This window comes from Bemisia tabaci, chromosome 3, assembly GCF_918797505.1.
Source record: "Bemisia tabaci chromosome 3, PGI_BMITA_v3".
NCBI classification, from domain to species: domain Eukaryota; kingdom Metazoa; phylum Arthropoda; class Insecta; order Hemiptera; family Aleyrodidae; genus Bemisia; species Bemisia tabaci.
In genome coordinates, this window is record NC_092795.1 from 63,638,858 (window position 1) to 63,659,730 (window position 20,873).

The following is a 20,873-nucleotide window of genomic DNA, read 5'->3' on the forward strand; positions in this document are numbered from 1 at the left end:
AAGCGTTTTCGTGAACTTTGGGGATCATCAGAAAATGAGCTTGGTGGGTTTCTCTATGAACCGATTCAGTTTTAACTGCGGATTATGAATTCGAAAATTTGACATTGATGGCCTTTGTAGTTGGTATTCGTGGCTAGGAGAGTTTACTTCTGAAGAAATTTCTGAGTTGCGTTAAATCCGGGTATTGTTTTACCGCGCTGATTTGATGTGATGATGTGCATAGCTGCTCGTTTAGGGACGCTATTGTTTGCACGACTGTTTATCAAAGTTTTGACTTCCTCACGAACGTTTAGACCAACAAAATTTAACTTAATTTAACGTTTGGTTCAGACAGTCTTGCTAATCTAAGGGGCTCAACCATCGAAACATAATTCTAAGAATTTGCGACTCTGCCGTACTAAGGAAAATGCCGTATGAACATTTAGCTCGGACCCAGCCTCCTCCCTTTGGATATTAAGAAAAAAATTAATTTTGGAAGCTATGACTATGATTTTATTTTCATGATATTTTCAGATGTTTAAGAAAAAATTGGGAATACATTTTTTGAAAACTGGAATGAGGATATTCACACATTTACTCTGAAAATTCGCATTGAATCAAAGGAAATCTTGACAAAGTCTTTAAGCTCATACGGCGTTTTTCTTGAGCATGGTAGACTTACCGACTCTGGTGATCCTTTAATGGACCACTGTATACTATACAGTATAAAACCGAGCATCACAACGTAAGCCAATTCGCCTCTCAAACCGATATCCATGGCTCATAAATTGAATTTTAGTTCGTTGTATTGACGATTCAGTACAACGAGCCAAAGGTTCAACTCAACAAACCTAAAACATTTGGTTCATTATAAAATTCTTCCATCGACCAATGTGCTTCGTACCGGTAGACCTGACCTTAGGTTAACTGAACGTTTCGTTAGGGTCTGTCAACCGAAGCAGTCAGTTGGCGCGATTGAAGGCCCAGTCCTTTGAAACAGTGAACGTCATCTGTACTTACAGGCTCTTACAACTGCAGCGCTCATTTTAGTTTTGAAAAAATAGAAAAATCGATGGCGCCTCGTGACATGTAACCTCCAAGACGTGCTTTAGTTTCAAGCGCAATGGCAACATCGTCAAGCGGCCAAAGGAAGGTGTCTTCAAGCCTGTATAAGCTTCGCCTTACAAGTCGTGCGTCCTGCGTCCCCCACCCGCAGCTCCCCTCCTCCTCGTCCACCACACTACGGAAGACAGCAGTAAGTACACCATTCCCGTGAGCCTCGAAACCCACAAGAGCCTTTGCTAACCAGGGTTCACGCTCGATTGCATTCTTTGCCGTCTTTCGTAGGACAGCCGCCGTAAAAAACGCAAATATGCATCGGGTCACGACTGTACTTGCGCGGTTTTTTATCTGGAGGGTTGAAGACGGTCCGTCCGCCACTCGGCCGAAGACGCAATCATCCATCTCTACACATCTCGGTTATTACGGCGTCCCGTTCGCTGTCGGCGCCCCGTATAGTTTCAGCCGCCCGCCATTTATCTATATTAAAGGGCCTTATATAACATTTGTCTTTATTCCGGATGCCACCGCCCACCTTCTCCAACTTTTAAGGTCCTGCATTATTTATACGGAGCCCCTCTCTTCCCCCTCCAGCCGGTCGGCTCGTTATTGGGCCCGCAATCCAAGTGGCGGCTAGTTTTTTTTGTTTTTGTTTTTATTCTTTTACAACGTTACAGTCTCTTTAGGCTTTTATCTTGTGTTGATGACATCCGGGAGTGTCGGTCAATTTGCCACGGCCATTTTTTTTTCCGCTATTTTTTTTCTCGGGGTACAATAAGTTAATGTTAAGGGCGGTGGTTCTTTTCACCGAATTGCTTTTATGAGTGTTTGGTCGTTTCTTGAGTCATTTTTTAGGGAGCTTTATGCCATGTGCATAGTTGAGCTTATCGCAACATGTCAAGAGACGTCTTGACCAGTGAAGATCCTCGCGAGTTGCCAGCACCGGGTTCGTGTGTTTTGAAACCTTTCTTAAAGTTTTTCTTTAAATTTACTGTAGATTATTAAAAATACACCCATCATGTTTCAGTTAAAATAGTTATTTCAAGCAGGTCACCAATTGAAGGTATATAACAGGAACTATTTTCAATTTTGCGATGTGACTTGGGCCCTGAGATGCACAGAAGCAATGAATGACATCACGCATGTCACAATAGACATAGTTCCTTTGGGCTTCAATGTATCCATATGAGAAAAAAACCACCAAGAAGTGGCCCAAACTGTATTATGTAATAAAGTGGAGAGATGGCGCTGGGTCCACAGTATTTGGCGGGGAACTAATTTTTGGAACTTCTTCGCTTTGTTTTCCCCGCGAAATGGCGTGGACCCAGCACCATTTCTCCACCTCGTTATATCCATTTGCTTATGGTCATAAGCTATGTGTGTATCTCTAGCTGCGTTGTTCCCGATAGCTCCTATCGTAAAGACTTTGATTATTACTGCTTACTCACAATCAGCAAAGATAACACTAATAAAAATAAAAAATCTGTCAGCCTCAGTGGGTGTAGGGGTCTAGGCAGTTCGCTGCCAACACTTAGGTCCCGGGTTCAATCCCCGGAGGTGACTGATATTAGAGGACACTCAAATGTCAGTCATCGTGACTACGGATAACTATGCCACTCCAATACCCCGGCCCTTCGAGGTAACAGGAGGGACATAGTCACCCAGTAAGTAATCCGTCTGCACTGTTCGACTGGGTTGTGGGGGGAGGGGGAGGATCGGTGATCACTCGTAGTGTACGCGACTGCCAGCGCTACCTATCAGTGGAGATGCAACAGCACAGTTCAACTCGGTGGAGGCATGACCGTGCTCCGAAAATTCGTGCTCTGTAGCGTCTGCCACAGTCTTTGATAAGACCTACCGTTGGATATCAGACGGCTGCTGAGCCTTGCGGGAAATATAGAGGATACACAATGTGTCAACAGTACGAAGTTAAGGAGCACGGTCCAACCTCGGGGTGCACGACGGCAGGGTTCCTGTCAGTTGCCTTGGCCCCTTGAGGGCGCCTCGCCGGTCAGCCCGGCTCTTACGTACTAAAAATAAAGAATCATTAATGATCATCATATAGGCGTATTTATGCTAAAAGGAACTATGTACGTAGGATTTCCGTGCAATATTGTTCATTTTCGCATAAATACGTCCATATGTAATGAGATATCTTCAAAGATAATCAATTTGCGCAAAAACACTTGTGCGTTTCGGCATCTCTATCTGCAGCCTATTTTTTGAGAGATATCTCAATTTTTATTATTATTTTTTTTTTTTTTTTTTATTTCTTGCAAATTTTACTCGAGTTGAAAAAACCCATCGTTCCAGACAATTCAAGAGAAATTTGATAAACTGTATAAGATTATCTGTAAAATGAAAATCCTGAACAGGTAAACACAAGTAAAACACTAGCATTTTTTCTTTTTGCTCATTGTCAGTTTTTCTCTATGCTATACAAGTTTTCACCAACACAGAGGCAATGATCTTGGAAAATAGCAAGGTGCAAAAGAAAAACTGAGAACACAGCGGTCAAATTCTTAAACGGACTGTTAAAAATTAATCCTTTTCCAGTCATGACTGTTTATCAGTAAGCGAATAAGTGAGAATATTTTCGTAATTCTGGGTAGAAGAAATACCATTATGTAGATATATCTCAGCGCAGTAATGCACCATTAATAGAGCGCTCAACGAGTCCCGAGTCCCGTGCCAACATTCACGTTTCTAACGAGTAGCGCGCCTTCAACGTTTATGATACTTCTCGCACTACTTTGAAGTTAGTTTAGATGCGTGACCCAACCGAACTCAACTCTACCGGAGAACGCGGAGATTCGCGGTGAGTTTTTCAACCTCTCCTATGAAAGAGGGTCCTTCAAAATCGGTGATTTTGCCCCCTCATGGATTTTGCTCGGAATTGGAAATCGACGGTGAAACTATCAGACCACGTATCTTGGTTTGCGACGTTGTAAACTTCCTGTCATACTTTTTTAAAATGGAAAACTACTCAACGTCAATTCTTGAAAACTTCCGTGATTTTTCTTGTTTGAGTGACGAAAAAGCTGTGAAAACTTTAAGGAATGATAATGGTTTGTTTTCCTTCTCAACAATAAAATAGGAGCAGAGATTTTTAAACACCGCAAACGAGATACGTGGTCTGGTAGCTTCACCGTCGATATATTGTTTTCTGATACGCATTTTTTCGGCATTGGCAAGTTCACCCAAAATTTTTCCCGCGCGTTACAGCGTTGCCAACTTGGAACCGTGAAAATTCCGTAAGTGGCATTAAAATTGAGCTATGAACTCGCGGTTTGGACGAATGTTTTTTTAAAAATTGCGCACTTTAAGGAAGTGTTCATGTTTTAAATGTCGTATTAATTTTAACATGCATTTTTGCCAATTTTTTCGATTTTTAAATTCGCCAACTTTTACAAATCCGCAATTATCAAAGAAAGGCTCTATTTTGATATGAATAAAAAGTTGTCTCATCGGTAGTTCGTTTGATTTTGCATCCACAATACATTTTACCTCGCATGGTAATTTTTTGTCCGAGAGTTATCATCATTTTTGTAAACAGCTTTACGGGAGCGACGGCGCTTATTATTGACTCCAGGCAAATAGAAATTTTAGCCTCCAAAAACACCGGCTAGCATTAATTCCATGGTTTCCTGTGTAATTTTTGGAGTTGAATCCGAATTTTAACATTTCCTAAAAAAATTGATGCCCAAAAGTTGTCAAAGGCAAAACTAGCTTGAAATCGGCCTTCTTTGCGGATTGTGGCCGTTGACTTGCCAAGAATTGATCCGAAAAATTTTGGGTGAACTTGCCAATGCCAGAAAAAGGCGTGTCTTGTGATAGGCAACAACATATCCAACTCCGAGCAAAATCCATGAGGGGGGCAAAATCGCCGATTTTGAATAACCTTCTTTCTTCACCAATTCTAAAATTTCGAATTGTGAAAAGTTGACTGAAAATTCATCCTCCCGTCAAAGAAGTACCCCCGGACATTAAGTTCACCAAAATGTATCACACGGGAGCAATACCCGACGGGAAATTCATCTCCGCTTAAAAATGCGCAGTTAACAAAGCGCTGAGCGAGTCTTATGCTAACATTCATGTTTCTCGCTAGTAGCGCGCCTTCAACGTTTATAATACTTCTTGCACTACTTTGAAGTTAGTTTAGATGCGTGACCCAACCGAACCCAACTCTCCCGGAGAACGCGGAGACTCGCGTTCAATTGAGAGTAAAATGAGAGAATAATGACTTCTTAAAATGATTTTATCAAATGCAAATGTATACACAGTAATTTTGAAGTAAAACAACTTCTAAAAATATAGAAACTTACGAACAAAATAAGTCCTCCTGGCTCATTAAAAACTCAATGAAGGTATGAGGTATATACAAAAACAAAAATATAGCGGCTTATCCAGAATGATGAGAAAGAAATACAAACAAAGGATTTCTTGCTCTCACTTAATTTACAGGGAATTCAGTGGTCAGATATCGCCTTAGAATCATCGTATGCTCGTTATACAACAGGGGTGATACTTCTCGAGTGCAGCATTCAGTTTCACTGTTGAGCGGAAAAACTGCATTCACGCGTGTATACCATTAATGCCTCAATTATTTTGGAAATATCTCAGGCTGCTACATTGAGCAGAAATAGTAGTGCCTTTTCGTCATTTTCAAAGATCTTCAATTTTCTCAAGATGATTTATGATTTCTTATTTCCACCATGCGGTAAGCGCTCACAAGCTCGCGCATAATAGTTTTACCTATCTAAATTGTTCATCAGAAAAATTCAGGAAAACAAGTTTTTTGATACCAGACAGTTTGGTTTACCCATACCAGACATAGATTATAAATACTTTTATTAATAATAATGTACTCCTACTCTGCTACAAATCATTGCGTTTGGAGGGCGGATCGCTTATTTTATATTTTATATTTTTTATATTTTATTTTTTTTTATTAGTGTAATTGTAATCGCACATAATGAATCACAACAAATTTTTTAGACCTATAGTAGTCTTCAAGGCGAACTCTGAAGAATCTATCTGCTCGGTAGGACAGTATCAATTTGACATGGTTGCCGAGTAATATTTTGGATAACTTAAGAGCTACTTTAGCATGTCAGACTCTTTCAAAGTCCTGGGCGACTTCCAGGAATACCAAATTGCAAAACTGTCTCTCCTCTAACGCTTTTCAGTTTATGAAGAGATGCCGTGTAACTGCTCAAGCCAAACAGCTCATTAGGAAGGAATTTTATCTTATTTACAATTGCTAACAATCGTTTTATGTTTAACTTCTCGAGGAATTTACACAAGATGGGTTAAAAGAGAGATAGGGCGTTAAGAACTAGGAACTGAGAGGGGGTTTCCTTGATGCTAAAAGAAAAATCACTTGAGCCAGTTTCCACTGGCTTGGGATGTACTATAAGGCTGCATTGAAAAGTGGAGGATGGCTCATGAGTTTTGGAAAAATAAACTCAAAACATGCGGCGGAATGCGTAAGCGTGCGAGGAGTCGTTGAAGAGACCTGGAAAAGAAAACTCGTTGCGAGGAAGTTGGAACCGCGGGCGCGCGATAAACAAAACAGAGAACACTCGTGATCTGTAATCTCTGCGAGGGCGAGGGCGAGGGCGGAATCCAGAAAAAGGCTCGTTCCGCGAGCATCTCGGAGCGCTTTTTCCCCCGATTTCGGAGCGGAGAAAAAGTCAATTGGAGTTAAATAGAAGTTATTCGAAACAAATCTAGATGGCGCCCATGCCCGCCCCGTCCGCGAAAACGAGTGCGACGCGTTGGAATAAAATTAAACAAAGTTGGGAGCCCCGCGAAAGAGTCACGTTTCCGGGGAAACACCCGATTTCCGGCCGGACGCACGGTGGTACCGTCGTCCGTCCAGCGACTCCCTATCAAAGCCTCCTCTTCCCTTCATTTCCTCCTCTTTTTCGCCCCCAAACTCCCCTCTCTCTTTTTCTCTTTCTTTTTTCCTCTCTCTCTTTCTCCCGCTCATTATCAAGCAAATCTCATTATTAGTAATTTTTCATATTGAAATGATTTTTTCCGGAGTATCGAAAGAGACTTTGTTGTTCAACAAATAAAGGTTGAATTTGCCTTTTCCTGAGCATTTCCCCTGCCGACGATGACCAAATAAATGGAACTCAAATGACTTTGACTCAATCTCACTTCAGTTGGGCTCAAGTCGACCAAGCGACTAAAATATCTGCATGTCAAAGTGCAGAGTGTCACGATGGCGCCACAAGTCGAAATCGAAAAATGTGGGTCCAGCTCGGCCGGGCATTTAAACTGTTTGCGAGACGAAGCGAAGCGCGAATCAACAAGCAATCAGAATCAAGTCAGAATCGAGATTTATGGGTTACTAGCCGTTCTGGACGCGCTTTGCGCATTCGTCACGGCCAGCCAAGGGGCTGCACCCCCTGGACCCCGATCCCTCGCTACGCAAGCCATTTTTCTCAGTGATAGGACATTTGATCACTAAGATGTATACATTTTAGAGACTCTGGAGGCAAAAATGATTTCGTCACAGAACCTTGTTGCCGGAGCGTGCCATCATTTGCACATGAATAGATGTGTGGAGTTGAAGCGATTATGGGGATCGATCAAAAACGCATCGATCGCTCGAAGCGCATTCGACTGGGACGTCATCCATCGGGTGACGGAAAAAGACAATCCATGGATCTCCTTTCGCGTTTTGACTTGCTGAAATAGCAAAAGTTCATCTTTACCTCTTAAGAAGAGTATCGGTGGCGTAGGGGTCTAAAACTGCTCAGCGATGGTATAGTTCGAGTTCCGAATCGCAATGAGCCCACTCGTGTTTTTTCTTATACTTTCATCGCATATAAATTTCTCTGATGTTATTGTTTTATTCTCTCTGATTGCATATAACGTCGGTGAAACTACCAAACCACGTATCTCGTTTGCAGTGTTTAAAAATTTACCCTCACATTTTATTTTTTTGAAGTAGACCAAATCAATATCATTCCTTGAAATTTTCACAGAATTTTCTCTGCACGAAGCGGAAAAATCACAGAAATTTTTCAAGACTGGACGTTAAGTAGTTTTTCATTTAAAAAATAAAGTATGGCAGGAAGTCTGCGACGTCGCAAACCGAGATACGTGGTTTAGTAGTTTCACCGTCGATTAGTAATCATATCCTCATTTCATTTCCTTTTCCTTTCCTTTTTTCTTTTCTGTAGCATCTGTGTCAATTCACAATTATTATTTTAAAATAGCTTTCCCCTAGTATACAATTAATGCTTCAAACGGAGTCAATTGTTTTAATGACATTTTCGGCTAAATCATGGGTTTTCCCAGGAAGGCAGTCTCTCGTCCCTCCCGGACTCTATTGTTGCCAGATAAGTTGCTTTTTTTCGCACTTTTTCCATTTAAAATCCATGTAAAATATTCACATTTGTCGCACAATCTGGCAACCTCTCGAGTGAAACTGAAAAAGGTAGAATCGCTGAAAGTCTGAATCCTTCGAAGTTTATATCATCGATGATGATGATGATGGGACTGAACCAAATGTGTGACGAATCGTAGAGTTTTAGAATTGAATGAAGACGCTGAAAATTGGAATCAAATGGTACTGGTTCAGTTTAGTTTCAGGTCTGCAATACGACTGAGCTCATGAAGAGAGAAAATGAGGTGGTCGCATCTTGAGGATTGCTCACGCCGTGACGCAGGTCGGTGCTCGGTACAATATTGCGTCAACATTCCAGCGAAATCCAAAATTCGAAGTACGTAAAACGGACCGTATTATTTTGGCTTTGATCGGTTGGATTGCATTTTGCAAAAAGAACCAGGAGTATCCTAGTGTCGCTAAAATTGTGCAACTTTCTTCACCCTGCAAATATAAAACCGATCATCGATACAAGTGTTATCTTTACCCTCAATAAAGTATGAATTCAAGACGAAAATCACCTTTGTAAATCCAATTTGTTTTATTGTTTTATTAATTTTATTGCAAAGCATGTATGTTGCCCAATCCCAGCAACATTGGAATGCTCTTGGTTCCTTTTTGCAAAATGCAATACAATTCAAAATATAATTTTAAACACTTCATGTAGAATGACTTTTTCCATAAACGACACCATTAAAAAAAATCAATGATAAAAGCCGTCCGCACCGACCTTTGTCATTGACAAATCTGAAATTTCCGAAATGCGACAACCTTCTTTTCCCTCTGTGGACTGATTTAAAAACTCGCCTTCGAAAGGGCGCACCCCGACATTCATAAGCCATTACTAAGCGAATTTTATTCAATTTTCGTCTTAACAAATTACTCATCAATCATCATGAGGGGGAAAAAAGCGTTAGTTTTCGAATTGAACATCTGTCTCACCTAATAACATTGCTTGGAATGTTAGTGCGAGGTCCCTAAAATACATCGTTTCTTAATAGGTGTTTGGTAGGAGAAGAGAATTTCTAATTCCACTGTGCGGCTCGGGGAAATGGAAACGGGCCCCAATCTGGCTCGGCCGTCGGGGCGTGGGCGTGGAGGTGTGAGTATCGCCCTCAACTCCCTCCGAAGGCCCACGGGGTTGTTTTGTTGTGGATGTCATTAGTTCTAAAAACTTGTAAACTTTATACGAAAACTCCACCCTTTGTCGGGCGCTTTCTTAGGTGCGCGGAAAACTCATGCAAACGTCACTGCTCAGCGTTCCGCAATTATTTCGGTTTTAACTCGGCAGCGGTTACATCCTTTGAACAATTGGGTCGTCTCTCTGGAAACGCAAGCCGTCCCGTCCCGAATTCCTCTGCTAAATCTTCCTTGTTTCCCTCCGTTTGCAACGCGAGAAGGCGAAGCGGCAGGGAAACTCACTTTAATTTCGGAGACGTAGGATTTGTTTTTCCTTTTTTCTTCTTCCAGTGCTTTAAAAATCCCAGAAGCTAAGTTTCAACGCGAAAAACATTAGGCATTAGCCTTATCAAACTCTACAATATAATCGCATGAGAGTTTCGCGCAATGCTGACGGTACCTAACCTAACGATGGGCGTGTTCACTTCCCCTTCCCCTGCATCACCCTTACCCTGAATCGCCCTTCCCTATTCACTCTGCGCTTACTCAATCCGCTATAACTTTCTAACTACATCTCCAATTTCCCTTTCCCTTTCTCTCAATATCCTACCCTATCCATTCACTTCATATCCTTCACCTTCCTCCTTTATAACACCTCTTCAGTAATTTCAGTGATTTTTCAGTGATTCGTGAGCGCTTTTTATAAAATTATTTCTAAAAAAGTATCATTATGACATCCTCGATAATCTCGAACATTGATTCTTCTTCGTGCAGCACTCATTACAAAAATCGACGGCGTAAGTCCGCAATCACATATCTCGTTTGCGGTGACCGAAAATCTCCGCCTCTACGTAATTTTTTTAGAGGAGAACAAATTGACATCATTATTATTGAAAGTTTTTTGCAGAATTAGTTTCGCAACGAGACGGAAAAATCACGGCTGTTTTAAAGAATTTGCCGCTGTGTAGTTTTCCGTTTTAAAAAATAAAGTATGCACAGGTAGTCTGCATGCGTCGCAAACCGAGTTATGTGATTGCCGACTTACACCGTCGAAATTTTGTCTTTTCTATTGTAAAATGGACCACATTTTGAAAAAAAGGAACCACTATTTCCGACTCATTTTAGAAACAACATATATACCATTGGTTTCCATATGCAAAAAGGTGCTTTTATGGAAGAGTCATTGCTAGCGGTTCCTTTTTGCAAAATGTAATCCAAATATCATCGACTCCGTAGTTTGGAAAAAATCTTTTGGCCATCAATAGGATGTATTCCCTGCCTATATGAGCCCTCTTTTTTTAGATTAACCTACCGGGGTCTGCGAAGCGTAAGCGTTACTATGGGGGGGGGGGGAGTTTGGGTCACGCAGCAGTCAGGGGGCGTTGCCCGCCCAATTTTCTCAATCATTCTACTTATTTTCAAAACCGTCGCGCGCCTCACCCTCTATTAGACTAAATTAAAAGTTGAAAACCGAAAACGGTCGGGTAATGTGACAGATACACATATCATTTAAACGGTACCACACAACCAGACTATTCTATTTGCTCAAAAGAGGTATTCGGTCTTTTTAAACGATTCTCAGGAATTCGCGATGTCAATAATTGATGGGTTCAATAGACGTCTTTTGCCCAATAACATATCATAATTTTGGTTGATGTTTCTAGTTTAATGATAGTTTTGGTGATTAATTTTCTATTTAAAATGATAGGTAGAAGTTGTAATGAAAGGTGAGCGGAGAACTGGAGACCCTCTAGTGTGCTGAAAAAAATTCGGTAAACAGAACTCTTTCAGTGATAAGGACATTATTTATTCGGTTCCTATTAGGAAATATTTGCTGAATCTATCTATTTGCCCTCGAGTAACTTTTGGAATTCCCAAAAACAGGAAGTTCCCGAGCGTTCAGGAATTCGGCGACGCTCTAAAAGATGAGAATTTTAGTCGATTTTCCAAATAGGAAGAGCTTGTGTTGGTTGTTAATTATTTATCAAAGAAAATCCAGAATTTCAAAGGAGAACCGCATAGAGATCCTCTACTGTACTTAAAAAAAAATCGGTAAAACCGAATCGTGTTGCCTAATTTTTTTAATACTCACAATCAAATTTCAATTAAACAATCCATATTCTTAAGAAAATTTCGAATTTGAAACAGGGCCAGTTTCTTTTTTTGCAATTCAATGCAATGTCTGGGAAAATATTACGATATTACGAGTAAATTAATATTCTATTTGAGTTTGCTGATTTAGGTTCCATTAGAGTGTCCGTAAGACGTTAAAAAGATTGGAAATTTCCCATGTGTGGAGTCCTCCAGCTCGGAGCTGCATTCACTCTGGATTTCCAACAACATCTTCCTCTGAAATTTAAAATCTAACGCCCGAGCAAAGGTCAGCGCGAAGGAAGAACATCCCCTTTCCCCCCTACCGGGAGGCATCCAACGGTTCAACGCCCCTCCCATGGGTTTACCTAAATTTCAGGCTTCGTCTAACTCACTTTTAGCCGCGGAAGCGAGGCGAGGGTGCAACTGAAACTCGGAGCCCGGGGAGGGGGAGGGGGAGGGGGAGGGGGGGTTGGACATATCAGAGAGAGATAAATGTAATTCCGTCGGCTCGGAATCGATCACGGGCCGTAACGCGTAACGGATACAGGCGCCATCGGCACACGCTCCACGCCACTCGCGCTGCGGTGTCCAACACATCAAAGGCTCAAAGAAAGCCCGAATATTTATCAATGCTACCTGGGAAGTTGGGAACCTTTATCGTCGGCCCCTTTGCCGCCTCTTCGGCTCGGGCTACTCGCCCGTCTTCGCGTCCGAGCATCGACTATCTGTATCCGTTTCGAGGAGTCGTGCAACGTCCGCTCCACGAGGCGACGCCACCGTCGATTCCTTGGGCTCTGTCCAAAGTCCTTCCTGGAACAGTTCCCTTCCTAGGTCCTTACAATTTACACAGAGACAAAGAGAAATCTTCCACCAACCTCTCGCCGATAGGTGGCAGCTTTTACTTTCGGAGACTCAACACTTCATCACGTCAATTCACGCGAGTAGATTTGATAGATTTTTACAACCAGATCGGCAGGCTTACAGAGCAAACGATAAATACGGTCTATGCAAGTCAAGGACTAAATTCAGTTGTTCCATGAATTTATGCCAAGGTGTATCTATCTACTTTTTGACTTCACTCGGCAGGTGGGTCGAGAAGCTTGGATGTAGTCGTCATTGCTGCCAGCGTGAAAACCAAATGTTGCAAGTACACCACCGTCGCCCGGAGGGATTTTTGTTTTGTTGTAACGGAGGCAAAAGGACAAAATGTCCAATTATAAATGTCAAAACAGCCCATATCTAAAACATGTCCACATGTCTGGAATGTCCAATAGCGGTAGCGATAAGGCCAAAAACAAAAATGCCCGAAAATATGGTAAAATCACACCATTGAAATATTTATTGGACATTCCTAGGATATTTTCGACAAGATCAAAGGGTTACAGAGCAACTATGCCCACAACTGGACTTGGGTCATCATGCATTAAGCAAATAAATTTAAAAAAAAAGTTTAGAATAAATCAGGACAGAATCATCAGGCGCTTCCATGCAGCGGTATATCAAGAATAATTTTAAGATAAAGACGATATTCCACGATATCTTAGGGGAACAGCCTTTTTGTTCGAGTCAGCAAGGAGCTGCAAGACGAAGGTGATGAGGACCAATTTTTAAATTTCGTTTGTTAAATTTCACTCTTTTTCGTAAAAATATCGTTTTTTTGATGCTCCATTAAAGAGTTGTTACACCTCGCATAATCATAATTTGAACCATACGGGTCTCCTTTAAGTTTTTATTTAAGGAAAGGCTATGATAATACGGTCCTTACGTGGCTTAAATTTTGATTAAAGGAGGCTTACGAATGCTTACATAAACTGCATTTTGGAATAATCGGGCCTTTCTCTAACCTTTTCTACGTTTTGCAATAAGGTTCTGCTACCTCTAATTCTCCATAAAGGTGCCCGAAAGAATCTATTACCACATGTTTTATCTCAAAATGAGCGGGAGATGGTGATTCCTTCTTGCCACATTCAGTCCAATTTTCCCGCTCTAGAAGACAAACATTTGAAGTATCAGGAAAGGAGGTATATATATATAAAAAAAAAAAAAACTCAAAGACTACAAGCCATTTTGTAGAAATCCCCATGAAAAAAGCAGAGAATTTTCTGAACTTTTCAAGAAAGTTGGCCTAGCCATTTTCTTGTAAAAACCTAAAATGTCTCAAAAAATGAAGCATCAGCTAATATTATTCTCCCGGTTTTTTTAAAAAAAAATTCTCTTATAGTATTCCTACACTATCATGTGACTTATAGACACCCTTATTCGAGCATTCTTGAGTTCCAGCACGTTTTTCTGTACGTTGATTCGCGTGTTTTATTCAACGAGAAAACTCAAACACAAGTTAAATCTAATATCGATGTTGTACCTATGAAATAAAGCACGTTCTCAATCAATGTCTCCAGAAAAGACGAGCTTTTTCAAGGAATTGACGCGTGCTCGCGAGTGAGGTGAGAGTGTCGCAGAAAAGAATACGAGAGCGGAACGATTCCGAGAATAACAGAGCCGCGTGGAGAAAACGGTGAGACCGAGAAAAATTATGAATCGCCAGTGTCTGCGATAAAAGGGAACGGAAATTTTATTAGTAGCAAGGAAACAGTCGAAATTGAATTCTAAAACACTTACTACTAATAACGCGTTCAAGTGACGCTTCATTCACCGCGTCGCGTCGGTCTATTCAACTCGTAAATGGCAATACGCAAAAAATACCTTCTCCATTTGCGACGTCGCTGTTTTTCTCGATTTTGCGAAAGCTTTCATACAAGATTGCGGTTAAAACCCGAAAATACAAGATTCTATAACTGAAAGAATGTGGATGATTTTTTTCTTGTAAAATGCAGATGTCCTCATTTGCCTGACGATGAGTTTGTTTCGATCGATGATTGGTTTGACCTGTGTCAATTTTGGTTTTTATATCGAGTGGGACGTCAAATATGACTAATTTTAATGGAATATTTTTACACCAAAATCTTACTAACGTGTTGATTTTGGAAAGTGCGAATATTTCCAACGAGTTTTGTGTGCAGATTCATCGCGGAGCACACAACTTGTATAGTGCTTTAGTTCTATCGGCAGAAACTCTCTGCGTCAGATTCTTAATCGTCGTGCAACTATTTTAACTCTGGTTCACCCATCGCACATACCCACCTATTTGAAGGCGCTTCTTACCCCCACGGCTCTTCCGGCTAAGTCATGAAGCGTAGAATTTCCGTTGTAACTGAGAAATAAGCCGGATACAACCAAATCGATGACCAAAGTGCAAAACCACGCTGGCATGCTAAGGAAGAACGCCGTATCAACCTTCGAGAGTTGCCAAATTTCCCTCGATAAAACATGTATTTTTGATAACATTAATGCATATTTTTCCTTGAAATTTTCAGATGTTTTAGATTTAATTGTTTACAAAATTGTATGGAAAATATGGAAAATAATATTCTCAATTTTCCCAGTGAATTTGGTTTTTATCGGAGGAAACTTAGCGACGTCTAAAGGCTCATACGGCGTTCTTTCTTAGCACGGCAGCGCGCATCTCCGTTTGCGACTTTTTTTTTCACACTTTATTTTTTCTCGAAAAACCAGTCAACGTAATCTCACGCAAACTTCCTTGATTTTTCCTCTGTGTTAACAGCGTATTCCGTATATTTCAAGCTGTAAAGTTGGCTTGTTTCCCCTGGAAAAAATAAACCAGGAGCAGACATTTTGAATTCCGGAGTGGAGGAACGTGGTTTCGCGATTAGATCATGGATGTGCAAGGCACGCAAACAAAGTCCAAAGTGTCTTGAATTACATTATCGCAAAAATGAAGTATTTTGCTTAGCCTCAATTTCTCATTTTCGATCTAATGTCCTCTATAACTTAGTTTTGCGAGCTTTTGCACTAAAAACAAGGTACGAAGGACCGCGGACCACCAATCAGCGCGCAACCGAGATCCAGCCTATCCATCGAAGTGAAAGTCACTCGCATCGAGCCCCCCCCCCTTCCTCCTTAATTCCAAAAAAAGGGACGAAGGAAGCGAGGCAATCCATTAAATGGAGTCCGGGCCGGGCTGCATGTTAATCCCTCAATTTTACCGCAGCTTGTTTAGAGAGGCAGGACAGGATGCGCCGTGAGCTATTAGCACTGGCGACTTTGGAGATGAAGAATGGCGCAAGTGGCGCGGGAGCGGATGGTCGGGAACGTGGTTTCCGCCCCGGGCGCGGGCGGGCGCGGGGGCGGGCGCGGCCTGGCTCCATTTCCATAACGGCCCCGTCACGATGCCGATGCAGTGCCCTCCTCCTTAATCTAATCTTTGCCCTTTGGCCCTATCCCGGGCTTCGCTCTTATTTGGCACCGACACGTTACTCTTATTCCACTTTTATTCACCCATTCACATTTTTCATTCCGCTTCCAGTTCTCGTGACCTAAGCCTCCTTCAAATTGAGCTTTCATTTCCGTATGCTTCCACGCTTTTTAGTGCTCACCTCGAAATTAAGTACATGTTTTATGCCCCGGGTTCGTTTGAACAGTGCTTTTTACGGCTTTTTCCGGCTCACTGATAAGAACGGCGTTGATTCTGCCACGGGTGGAAATGCAGTTTTAGAGCTTCAAGTGTCGAGTCTTTTTCAGGCTGAGTAAATTTTTTAGTAATATGAACCTGTTGTATGTAAGTGGTGCAAGGTGGAACATTTCCTCCGGGGGCAGTCCGGTGGGAGTTAGACTAAATATCGCTTAGCAGGGATATTTACCCATTTTTCACCGTAGATCTATTGTTCTTTCTGCAAATAGCTCCCACGAGAATCTCATCTCATTTGCAATCGCCATAGAGACGATTTTCGCAAGCCGCCTCTATGAAAAGTTTTGAATTTCTTTTTATAAGTGGGGCTCAATGTTTAATATGATCCCTCGTGAATTCGATATTTTTCAAATACTTATTTCTTATTACTCTATGCGCGACTATATTTTTCTCCACAGCCATTTTTACCTATCTTTAGATGATTGATAGCGATATTCTTTAAATTGATTTTTGTTTTTCAATTTTTTATCCAACCCCTGATACTTAGCTTCCTAAAACGCTGAAAAAGTATGATTTATCTAGAACCCCGAAAATTTTTCATTCGTCCGTGAAGTCCATGAATTTATCAACTAGTTCTACGTTTCTCAAAATATACTCACATTTTTCTTTTAGATTCGAAAATCCTTTCATGACATTGAATAATTCCAAAACACCTTGAAAAGCCGCAAGTCTCTGAATGCTCTAAATTACTCTAAAAATCTTGAAATTCCTAATCTAAACTATTACATTTCTTGCGCTTATAGTTTGCCCGACTGTCCTTCATTTTTTAAAGGCCTTTGTCCTTAAAATTCCCAAAAATGAAAGAATTCCTCCAATATTCCGAAGTTGAAAGGAAACCCCATTTACGAAGAAAATACCCCCCTCCTCTCTTAAAAACTACAACTTTGAACGGGACTAGTAGAAAGGGCATGAATGAAAGCAGTAAGTAACATCTTGCCTGCTTCAAAAAGTTTATGTAGAAAACGATTTGCACAGCGACCAACCAGCAGTCCAGAAGTCGAGCAGTCGCAACTCCTGAATAAAATAAATAGAGAACATAATTTGTGCACTATACCTACAATTTATTGTTGATTTTGAATACTAAAAGAGTCTAAAAGGACTCGACCTCTGAACTTTTCAGTCCCTTGAATTGTTTTCTACTTGGAAATTCAAAGAAAAAATAAGGAACAGAGTACATTCATTTATATCTTGGGCACTTTCCTTTTCACTTTGTCGAATAAAAAGACCTGTGTTTGCAAAAGGAATTAAAATGTTGAGTCACTTTAAAAGTTTTCCCGGTCCCACCGGAACCCCTCGAACCGTCAGCTCTCGTCAAGTCTGAAAGTTTCGGAGGCCGGGACCGAGGAAAAAATCTCTTGTTGAGGCCCTCTCACGTCTTCGTCGGTCGACTCATCGCCGGGAACTCCCGACAGCTTTGGGGGGTGATCAACCCCAACAATCCCCCCCCCCCCCACACTCACACACCCTCTCCCCCCTACACACACACCTTCCCTCACACACATACCAGGACCTATACAGGAATGGCGCCTCGAGTCCACGGGGTCATTCGTCTTGAAACTGAATTTTTCTGACAGGGCGGAGGAGGGTGAGCGTAGCACGCAAAACACTCAGCGCAGAAATGACTGAAGCCGCACGAATATGTGACAATTTTAATCTTAATTTATGAGGCTCACGCCGCGTCAGTCGCGCCCCCCCCCCCCCGGGCCCCCGGGCCCCCTCGCCCACGATGCTGCTCGAGTGCGCCCCTCTTCAAGTAAAACACACACGTCAGCTCTTACATACTAATAAAAAGAGCTGTAAATCAACGTTCAAGACGCTCGCGACAGGGTTGTCAAATTAATTGATGGAAGTGAAAGGGACGGATTGAGCTATGAGCGCTGATTGGTTAGTTTTTCACTGAATACACGAATAGATAGATAACTAAATAGATTGATAGATATCCTCCTTCGGGATGCTTTTTCTTTCACGGCTCCATTCTTCTACTCCTCGATATGCTTAGCAGCGTGTCCGGCGGGCTGATTACTTAAAATTCTAGACAAAGCTATGGACAAAGAAGGCAAAGAGAAAATGGAGCGATCCTTTTGGTGGAGGCAAGAAGTTACAATGGACAATAGGGGTAAGTGATAGATTAACCAAAGGAAACTCACGAGGGACCCTATACCCAGTCCATTATTTCCCCCTTGGTCTATAACAATATCTGCTTCCGCCAGTTTAGGATCGTTCCATTTTCCTCTTTATTTTCTTCGTCTATCGCTTTGTCCATCGACCTCAATAATCAGCCCACTGATGTCTCCGCCTTTTTAATTGAGTCTTGAGTAGTTTTTGCATCTCGTTATTTCAATCTGGCTGGATCATGATTCCGATGTCAAAATAGAAATTTCAGACATTTCTGATAATGCATTACACTAAAAAAAAAAAAAAAAAAAAAAAAAAAAAAAAAAAAAAAAAAAAAAAAAAAAAAAAACACCCGGTCGTAAAAATCGTAATTTCGAGCCATACAGACATAACATCCGTTCCGAGTGCTGAAGCCGTAGCTTCGACTGCTCCGGGCTCAGAGGCTGGATCATCGGGTGCTGTACCCGGAACTTTTGGCCTGAGCCCGGAACGGACGGTATGTCCATATAATCCGTAAGTTACGTCTTCCGCAGCCTGAGTTTCGGGCACTCCTGGTTTACCAGATGCGCCCTCTCCAGTCTCCGCGTTGTAAATGTATACATGGGACATAGTGTGATGTCTTATGGGGAAATGACGTCATTTTGGTACAGGCGGTAAAATTTTGATCTTCTTCGGTATCTCTTATTTTTAAAAAAATGTGTGGAATGGTGGATTTTGTGCCAAAAAATTCTGCACGGATTTATTACCGGGTTAGGTACATTATTTTAAGGTCCTCCTTATGTTTCAATATTTATATCCGATCTGTATCTTCCGAGTAAATTTGAAAAATTTAGGAGTAGTCACGTGAGCTCCTCATTTAATGACGTAATACTGTGCTTTCCTGTGATAGATTCATTTTCCAAGTGGGCTTTCTCTGTGGCTGCCATTATCTCACCTCTTTGGAGTATGAAAAGAAAATATTATACTGATCATTGTACATGGTGGAAAATTGCTCTAGATCACTAATTACGTCCATGAAAGCCAAAACCAGACGTTTATATTTAACGATTGATTAATTTAATTCATGAGAATCTAAGTACTAATTTGCCTCAAGGCCAATCCATTGGGCCAAGATGCTATGGCGGCGCCTCGTTTAACAGCTGTGAAGCATGCGGTCAATGAGCGTACGTAATTTCTGAACATGCCAATTCTCCGTCCGAGAAGTCCACATTTTAGTTAAATAGTGTAGTTTTTCAATTTACAACAGTCCCTCCAGCGTGGCTGAGTTCCACCGCGCCCGGCATTATCCCCGGAGGTGGGGGTTCGATACCTCGCCGAGGAGAATTTGTTTTCATAGTTCTTCTTTAACTGACTAAGTATGGGCGACTATATCACTTCCTTTCCACTAAGAGGAGCGCCCTCTGGAGCGTCTTGTTTTTTTCTCAGTGGAGCAAGATATTGGAGTGATTTTAGATCTTACGCACAAGGAGCTCCCGCAGTTGGCTGTGTTTCTGGTATGCAAGTAGAATCGAGCCGTTTGGCAACATCCTTGGCGGTTGAGCCCGAAACTGAGATCCGGTGTTTAATGAGGCACTGACTGTGGCTTGCCTCCCCATTTTCTCATTACGCTCTGTGTCCTTGCTCTTGCTCTGCTGCATGACTTCGTCCTCCGGCCCCGGCCCCGGTCTCCTGCGGAACATGCCGAATTGCCGAGTGCAAACACTATTCACCCCCCGCCGCGCAGCGCCGAGCCGAGCCGAATGCCTTCTCGCAGAAACCGCTTCCTTCAATCTTGCAGAACGCTTTTTCTGCAATCCCTGTAGAAGCGGCTTTGGCAGTACACCTACACCACGTTCTAATGCCGAAGCCGCGCTTTTAGAATTTCTTTTCCTTGGGTTCAGGGATGGGAACCGGAAACAGAATCTGGACCACTCATCATTGGCGAAGCCAGAACCCGAACTGGAACCAGAGTTTTCAGTTTTCTTAGACCCGGAATCAGAATAGGAACTTGAACTTGGAATCTTCTTGTGAGAACTTAAAGTGGAGTCTTCTTTTTGACTCTAAAAATCAAGCCTCCTAAGTGTTTTTTTCTAATTTTTTCAAGTTCATCAATAGCTTTAGGTATATCTTTGTAACGAGTAGCAAATAAAATAAGAAATAGTAGCAGCTTGAATGTCATACCAATGCAATTCTCCTTAAAATGTCTCATATAATTTTATTTTATTGAATGATTCGTCGATAATTTTATCTTTCCTCGTAAACTTGATCGTATGACTGTATCTTGAACTCAGTCCAAAAACTGTTAACCAACCAGTGCCAAACCAGTTCCAGTATTGCGGGCTGGAACCGCGGGTCCGGCTCTAAATATAGTACCTTGTGAGTCGGAACCGGTTCCAAAAAGCAATTCTTGTCTATATCCCTGGTTTTGCATTGCGCAGCCATTGCAAAAAATTTAGGGCATTGATGAATATGTTGGCAAAACTCGGTTTTGTTTATTTAACTGTGTGCAGAACAATTGATACACCTAGAAGCAGGCTGCCTCGCTTTCGCTGAGGAAAGTGGTTTTTTACCTAGGTA

At 41.7% G+C, this 20,873-nt stretch overlaps 1 protein-coding gene across 1 annotated transcript in view; it reads left to right on the top strand.

The window, feature by feature from the left end:
• Window positions 1-20,873, top strand: part of Ccn (cellular communication network factor protein Ccn) — a 470,858-nt gene that overhangs the window by 84,141 nt on the left and 365,844 nt on the right. The window lies entirely within an intron of this gene.